Below are 9,162 nucleotides of genomic sequence, written 5' to 3'. Positions count from 1 at the left end.
AGTTAAGGAACTTGCCCAAGGTCACACAGCAGGCAAGTGGTAGAGCCAAAAACAGAACCCAGGTCCTCTGACTCCCAGGTCCATGTGTGTTTTTTTTATTTTTTGTTTTTAATGATATTTTTCAAGTGCTTACTATGTTCCAGACACTGCACTAAGTGCTGGGGTAGATCCAAGATAATCAGGTTGGACATGGTCCCTGTCCCTCATGGGATTCACAGTAATAATCCTTGCCACTTGTCTGCTGTGTGACCTTGGGCAATTCACTTCACTTCTCTGGGCCTCAGTTACCTCATCTGAAAAATGGGGATTTAGAGTATGAGCCTCATGTGGGATGGGGACAGTGTCCAACCTGATTTATTACCCGGTACCTGCCCCAGCACTTAGAACAGTGCTTGGCACATAGTAAGCGCTTAACAAATACAATAATTTTACTGATGAGGTAACTGAGGCACAGAAAAGTTAGGTCACTTGCCCAAGGTCACCCAGTAAAGAAGTGGTGGAGGCAGGATTAGAACCCAGATGCTTGGATAATCAGGCCCATTCTCTGTCCACGATGCATCTCTGCTTCTCTTTCCACTAGAACACTGCTACTCTGGGGAATTGGAAATTAATCATGGAAAGCTTCTCTGAGGAGATGGGATTTTAGAAGGACTTTGAAGATGGGGAGAACTGTGCTCCATGGAGGGAATTCCAGGCTGGAGGAATGGAGCAAGCGGTCATTTGCAGATGAGTTGAGTGAGAGATTGACAAATACCACAATTTCCATTATCATTATTATTATCATTATTACAGAGTGAGGTAAAGTGAGAGTCAATCAATAAATGATATTTATTGAGCAGTTATTAAGTGCAGAGCACTGCACTAAAGGCTTGGGAGAGTACGCTACAACAGAGTTGTTAGACATGTCCCATGCCCACAAGGAGCTAACACTCTAGAGGGGGCTGAGATGAATTTGAGGCCTGCATTTTACTCTCAGATATTCTTTTTTAATGCTCAAACCTGCCTCAGTCCAAAAACATATATAAAACACCCTTCAATCAAGTCACAGTGCTCACGTTGCACTGAAGTATGCACAGGACCAAACGGATACTGGCATTAAAAATCATCCTTGAAGCTTGGTTTTCAACACATTCCTTCTGCGAAATGCTAAAACCCCTTGTCTCCTTTCATAGAGCTGTTCCATACAGGATAGAGTGCAACTGCTAACTCAGGCAGGGAAACTAGACCTAAATGTTCTTCCTTAAAGCTACCATGTTTTCCCCCTGTTTTGTTTATTTTTTTTTCCACTTGGGGGGTGAGTTGGTTGGGGCGGGGTGGGTAACTTCATTGTACAGAATGGTCATTAACTGTGATGCAAACGCCAATGTTTCCATGGAAACCTCTGTCCACTACAGAATATACTAGAGCAATTTTTGAACCATTTGTCCATTTGATTAATTATGTCTTTGTGCTGAAGGCAGCTTGGCTTGATTGTCTCATCATGTATTAGAGAAACTACTGCTCTAACAAATGGGGCTATTGTTTTGGGTCTATTCATCTTGGTGCATCCCTGAGAGCTGATAGACATTTCAACAAAATGACTGTCCCTTAATGAGCTGCAGCCTGTCAGAATTGTTTAGAGCTTCATGCTAAGCTCAGACCACTGTCATGACAGCTTCAGTTATTATGGCAATGAGTAGGATGTCTATAAAAGAGTCTATACAATGCAGTGACCCTGCTTTTGATATCACATAGTTTTTAATTATCGACTCTCTGCATGTTATATTCATAATAGATCCCAAAGTCTTTCAAAACTTCAAGCTTCAGTTTTCTGACCAGCTAGCTGTTCTCTTCAAAAGCAAATTGGAAAAACATTCTTTATCACTTTGGGTAGGGAACTATCTGATAAATCCAGCACTAAAATGGCAAGTAATAGAATTGGGTCCCAAAATGAAAAAAAAATCAGTGTGTTTCTCATTCCAAACATAAGTTCTGGGAAGTTTCTAGCTCAAGCAAAGACTGGAAAAGAGAAAAAGTATCATCTAGGCATATGTACTCTTCAGAGAGGGATATTTTGTTTAAAGACTAACAGAGGCACTCGAAGATGATGATTTTATTCCTAATCTCTCTCACCTACCCCTACCCCAACCCCAGTCTGCAGTGACTGTTTTCTTACTTTGAATAGTCAAGTGGGTGATTTGGTGTATACATTTGGGACACTAGCTCCCAAAAATAAGAATGTCAATAGAAGATGCCCAAGGGACCTCTTCCTGCATTTCCTCTTTTCCATCCTTTGGCTATGGTATGGAAAGAGGAAAGATGCTGGACATTTCATTCCAGGAATGTTCAAAGCAAAATAGTATTTTCCTCTTGCCGAGATGGATGTACCTTCGAGAGCTGATGTACAGTCAGCCAGTGTCACTGAGAAGCCACCCCCTAACCATAGCCAGTTACAAAATTCAAGAAAGCGTTGTACTTATTTTTAAAAAAAAAATGTAGATTTCATATTTGCATTTCTAGATGTTTCACTCAGTGAATAGGCAATAGGAGTCTATTTATTTTTTAAAATGTAGATTTCATATTTGCATTTCTAGATGTTTCATTCAGTGAATAGGCAAGAAGAGTTGGAGAACATGACATTTGCTTTAAATATTTTTCTGTGCAGAAGCAGTGATTAAGCTGTGCCCCTAACAATCACAGATGGAAGTCAGCACCCTGTAGCTACCAACAGCCACATTTAATCAGTTAATAACTGTGGATTAAACTTAATTCAGATTAATTTGTATTAGTATGGTATTTGTAACTCAATTGCATTCATATTAATTTACATGTTGTCTAGACATGACATCATATTGACTCTTTGTTTGACCCAAACACTAACTGCAGACCTGGAAGCTACTGAATGTAAACTTTCAGTTTAAAAAGAGCTACCCCAAAATGGGGGTAGGGGAAAAGGGAGAAGGAGTTGACTATAGGAAGCTAAAGAGAAAATCTCAATTCAGATTTACAGGTGGAACCTACAGTCTGGCATTAATTAGTAAGGTGACTTGTCTGGCATTAATTAGTAAGGTGACTTTTAAAATTTCTACTTCAACCTCCTTAAACTATGTTGTTTATTGTGAAGAATCTGGCTATGGGAAAGTTACTCGACTGATGAACAACTGTTCATCAAGTGTTATTGGCAAGAAAGGTGGTTAAAATTCAAGCAGAAACTCAAGGTAGTTAAAATAAAACTCTTTAAAATATAACTCTCCCCAGCGCTTAGTACAGTGTTCTGTGTACAATGTGATGCTCAATAAATATGATTGATTGAGACCAAACCACTATTTAAATTAAAATCTTCAAAACAACTACAAAGCACCTGGTTTTAGGAGGGTTTTTTTTTTTTGTCATGCTGCAGAGTTTGAAGGAAAATGAGGAGAATCTTTCTCCCAAACACATTGCTATTGGACTGATTACTTTTCTGAATGCAGTGTGGAAACATGATGAAAACTCCCTTTTAAAAGAACACATCAAAGTGGAAATATTTGCTTCAGGTTTTTAATCATCTCTGACAGGGATCAAAAAAATTGATGATATTAAATATAGGCTGTGAGATAGGTGTCCATAATTGTGTTAGTTGAAGAGACAAAGAATTGGTTTCCTTCTTCAAAAAAATCCACAAATCCAATAAACTCAATTCTTGCATGGGGCTCTACATCATTTGACTTCATACATCGATTTCAGAATGAAGATAAGTAAAATGGATTGTATCTAACCCTCCACTGTTTATTTCCTTCAACCGATTTTAGCAAACAGTGGTCTATGATTTTCTGGATGCATGATGCTTTGTTTTTCTTTAGTCAATATCAATGATATTTTATGGCTTTTCATTTCTCCCCTTCTTGTTTGCTGTAGATATTCATTTTTCTATTTCAAAAATCCCATTCCTTATCTGTACACCAGAAAGCCATTGCTACAGAGAGAAATGGCCTGATGTTCAAAGATGAAGTTAGAAACCAACCACACTCCCATTCTTTGATGGGGAGAGAACAGTAGCCACTTCTAGGTGGTGCTACGTTTTGTTGATAGCAGACTCTCTGAGAATGTCCTGATACTTTTAAGAAATTACATAATCCAATATTACACCACTGAGGTAGCCTGAACCCCCATGATTTCAGCACTGTGCCACAGCAAACATCTCAAATGTGAATATCCAAAAGAAATGGCCTTAAATGTTTACCTCCTCGATAAATGTTGTTGGAGCTGTTTTTCTGTGCATTCATGGGTGACACCCAGTGGTCATTTTTTCCAGTCTCGAAAAGCTGTTCACTGGGCCCGTTTTCCCAAAACATTGAACTGTTTCTGACTCCTCGGAAAGACTTCTGTTCACACTGTATCCAAATTTTCCAGTCATGTACCTTCCTCGGAAAATGTGATCTTTTGTAAAATGATTTGATTTATTGATGCTGTTAACCATCCCCTTCTGTTTCACTCCCTCCCCGTGAGAGATAACTGACAAGGATGGGAGTTATATTTAGAGCCCAGATTTTAAAATTTTAAATAAAGGCAAGTTGCAGTTGTATCTTCAAAATTTAGTTTTAATGCATTGTTGTCATTAACAATTTCTTCCTCAATATCTCTATTCTTAGAGTGAACGTTTAAGACTACTGCTCGATAAATGAACAGGTTAAAGTCCACCTCAAAATACAGTAATTCAGTAAATGAAAAGAAAAGAAAGGGAATTCTAAACTGCAACTTCCAGATAATACCAAGGGGTAAAGAGGAAGAAAAATGTTCTTAATTAGGTAAAGTGCTTTTAATTGGATAAACCTTTGAGGTATCAAGTGCAAAATGATATTCAGTGTTTGCTTTAAAATGTAAGATTTGTACTGCCACTGAGAACCTAGGCAGAGAGCATATGTGAATTCTCTTAAAAAGACTCCAGCCTAATGAGTAGAAATTATCAATCAATTGCATTTATTGTGTGCTACTGTGTGGAGATCACTTTACTAAGCAGTTGGGAGAGTACAATAGAACGGATTTGGTAGACATATTCTCTGCCCATAAGGACGTTACAGTCCAGAGGAGGAGCTTGCAGTTAATATAATATCGTGGTTAGAAATGTTTGGTTGTTGATTTTTCTACAGGCATCTCTTTATTTTGACGGCATTAGCACAGTTGGAGAACAAGCCAAGAACCATCAAAGTATTTATTTAGGACTTTGTGTGGCATGCTGATCTAAACAATCGAGAGAAATCTCTGGAGCTAGATATAACATGTGGCCTCGAGGATTTTGCAATCTAGTGGGGTGAGACAGACAATAAAATAAATAACTGGCAAGAGGAAGCAATAGCGTATAACAACATGTACATCAGTGCAACATGAGTTGGGGGAGGTGGGATAAACCAAGTGCTCAGGTGACATAGTAGTGGTAAAGTGACAGTTGGGTGAGTAATGAGTTGCAGAGATGAAAGATTAATCAGGGAAGATTTACTGGAGAAGAGTGATTCAGAAGGCCCTTGACAAGAGGGAGAGCACTGGTCTGTTGGATGTGAAAGGGGAGAGAGTTTCAGGCAGAAGGGAGGGTGTGAGCAAGAGGGAAGCAGGGGGAGAAATGAGAATGAGACAACTGGACAAGTCATTTTTCTGAACGATTATAGTTATTCTGCTTTCTCTTGTGAGGAGAAATGGACTTTGGCATATTGTGAATTTTTCTATGTACTTTAAAAATATGTTTTATGGTTAAAAGGGATGTTTATAACAATGGAAGATGTCTACCAATTCGGTCGTATTGTACTCTTCCAAGTGCTTGGTACAGTGTTCTACACACAGTAAGCATTCAATAAATACCATTGATTGATCCAAATTTACTAGATAATACACAAAACTTTTCTTCCCTAGCATAAACATAAACCACAAACACGGTTGCCTTTAAGCTTTTCATGGGCTCATTATTCAGTTCAAGACTAGGTGTACAGTATATATTTGAAAATACAAGTGACTACAGGAACAGCATTTGAAAGAAATGCCTAGTGAAGCAAATTTCCTTTTCAGTTAGTGAAACTGCTTCTACTGGTCATAAGGAAATAAACTGCTCATTTCTGCCAGCGTATTCATTCTCAAAGCCCATTAGAATGCAATTTTAGTTTGACAAAAAGCAAGGCTTCCACAGTCAAAGCAAAGTGAGTGATTGAGGTAATTACTTGGATTATTCCTGGGGGGGGGGGGGGGGGAATCCCCTAACACATAGCTAGTGGAAATTTGAATGAAGGCTGGGTTTCACTGTTTAGTTACCCAAACACCCTGACCAAACAAATCAATCAATCAATCACTGGTATTTATTGAGTGCTTACTGTCTGCAGAGCACTAGACTAAGCACTTGGGAGAGTATAATTTAACAAAGTTGGTAGACACGTTCCCAGCCCCCAAGGAGCTTACAATCTAAAGTCCCAAATCCCCATGGTCCTTAATGGTGTGAACTTTTCTAATTTCTTTGTCAGTTTCTCCACAGGGAAATTAGCCAAGAGTAAACTGTCGGAATGCTTTGGGTTTGGAAATCTTCTATGTTTCAGCCCATGGGACATGGAACAATGCACACCTGCATGTTTCCCAAGATTCTTGGATTCAATTCAATCAATGGGTGCTGGACCTGAACCTAAAGTTCCCTATGCCGAGTGGGTGAGGTAGAAGTTCAGGACTGTTGGATCCACTCCCTCTTCTCCATCCTTACAAGCTCAGCTTTGTTCAAGTCCTCAGCTCCTATCAATCAATGGCATTTGAGCATCTGCCCTGGGCATAACGCTGAATTAAGCACTTGTGGGAGTACAGTAAAATAAGTAGACACATTCCCTGCTTTCAAGGATCTTATAGTCGGGGGCGGGGGGAGGGGGAAGAGGCACTAAAATAAATTAAAGATAGGGGAAATAACCAAGTACAAGGATATAATTATTATTATAGTATTTGTTAAGCGCTTACTATGTGCCAAGCACTGTTCTAAGCGCTGTGGTAGATACAAGGTAATCAGGTTGTCCCAAGTGGGGCTCACAGTCTTCATCCCCATTTTACAGATAAGGTAACTGAGGCCCAGAGAAGTTAAGTGGCTTGTCCACTAAGTGGTGGAGCCAGGATTACAACCCAGGTCCTCTGACTCCCTAGCCTGCGCTCTTTCCACTTAGCCATGCTGCTTCCCTACATGATATGCACATGGGTGCTTAGGGGATGGGACTAAGTGCATGTGTGACACAGTATGGGGGAAAACAGTGTGAGAGGATGAAAGTTTAGTCAGGGAAGGCTTCCTGGCGGGGATGTGATTTCAGTAGGGCTTTAAAGATGGGGAGAGTGCTGGCCTGTCAGATATGAAGTGGGAGGGAGATCCAGGCAGGAAGAAGGGGTGAGCAAGGGGTCAACGGCAGGAGAGATGATTTGGTTGGTACTGTAGGAGGGAACTGTGCAGGTTGGTTTGTAGTTGGAGAGGAGCTAGGCTAAGTAGGAGACGGAGAGCTGATGGAGTGTTTTATAGCCAGTGATGAGGAGGAGCTCCTCCTCTCCCCATTTTCTAAACCCTTCTAAAAATCACATCTCCTCCAGGAGGCCTTCTCCGATTAATCTTTCCTCTCCCAATTCTATTTCCCCACCAAGTGTCATTTCAGTAATTCTGCATCACCTAAGCAATTGGGAACTTAGACCCTTCCCACGACTTAACTATTGCACTTCTGTTCATTCATTCATTTAGTCAATAGTATTTATTGAACGCTTACTATGTGCAGAGCACTGTACTAAGCGCTTGGAATGTACAATTCGGCAACAGATAGAAACAATCCCCACCCAATGATGGGCTCACAGTCTAATCGGGAGAGACAGACGGACAAAAACAAGACAACATAATCATGATAAATAGAATCAAGGGGATGTACACCTCATTAACAAAATAAATACAGTAATAAAAATATATATAAATGAGCATATTTCATATACAAATGTTCATATATTAATACTCTAATACTACTTTATTTTGGTGTCTGTTTCCCCTGATAGATTGAAAGCTCCCTTAGGGCAGGATTCATGTCTACAAAATCTATTGTACTTTCCCAACTGCTTAATTCAGGGCTGTGCACATCATAAAAATTCAAATTCTACTCATTTATTAGCAGAAGGGCAAACTACCCTCCCCCTAAAATCACATGGAGCATTCCTGAAGCAGATGGTTCCTCTGCCAGTAGTGGGAAAGCTCAATGGACCTGGGCGGGGGGAGATTAAATGATCCTGAAGGCAGAGAAAAAGCAAGTCAAGCAGTTGAAACTTCCTATTGATTAAGTGTGTGTTAGCCTGTTCTTCCAAGATCTACAAGAAGAGGAACTTCATGGTGTAAAATATCTCTGTCTACTTAATGTATTCCTGGAGTGAAAAGGTAGTTAGAGCTAGTAGAGTTAATTGGTTCATTTTCTTAATTTGGGGTTATTCTAGATTAAATCTTATTTCTCAGCTTTTTCCCCAAGCAAAGTACCCATGTCAAAGAACATGATGGTCTGACTTTTGGTAGCTAGATCAACCACTTGACCCTGCAGGTCTCAAATATCAGTGGCTTTAAACAGTTATGACCTTGTAAACCTTGTTTTTGATAGACTGTAGATTGTAAATTCCCTTATCAAAAGTAAATTTTTTGAGGGTAGGGTGTCTTGTTCACCAATTCTATTGCAATGTTCCAAGCACTTAGTACAGACCTCTGTACACAGTAAACATTAAATGTCCATAACTGAGTGATTTTGGTCTTTTTTCTGTGGTGATCTTTTACAATTGTGGTACTAATTAATTGCCAATTTTGATCATTCTCTTGTTTGGTAATCTGGTTCAGCCATGACTGGGACCTACCCAGACATCACTATTGGATCCTGGTTGGAGTTTCAAATTCCATTCCTTCTATTGGTGGTCCTAAATACAGGATGGCTAATTTGAGACCTAATTTAATAATCTGCAGTAACAACATATGCACCTAAGCACTTGGGTCTGTAGCCCTCGATATTGATATTCCCCACTTCCCCAGCTCCACAACACTTACCCATCCGTAATTTATTTTAATGTCTTTTTTCAATGCCAGACTAAGCTCCTGGTGGGCAGGGGTCATGTCCAATACTTTATTGTATTATTATAATTATTATGATTATATTTGGCAATCACTTACTATGTGCCAAGAAGTGTTCTAAG

Source organism: Ornithorhynchus anatinus, chromosome X5, assembly GCF_004115215.2.
Source record: "Ornithorhynchus anatinus isolate Pmale09 chromosome X5, mOrnAna1.pri.v4, whole genome shotgun sequence".
Classification (NCBI taxonomy): domain Eukaryota; kingdom Metazoa; phylum Chordata; class Mammalia; order Monotremata; family Ornithorhynchidae; genus Ornithorhynchus; species Ornithorhynchus anatinus.
Note: the sequence above shows the minus strand (reverse complement) of the source record.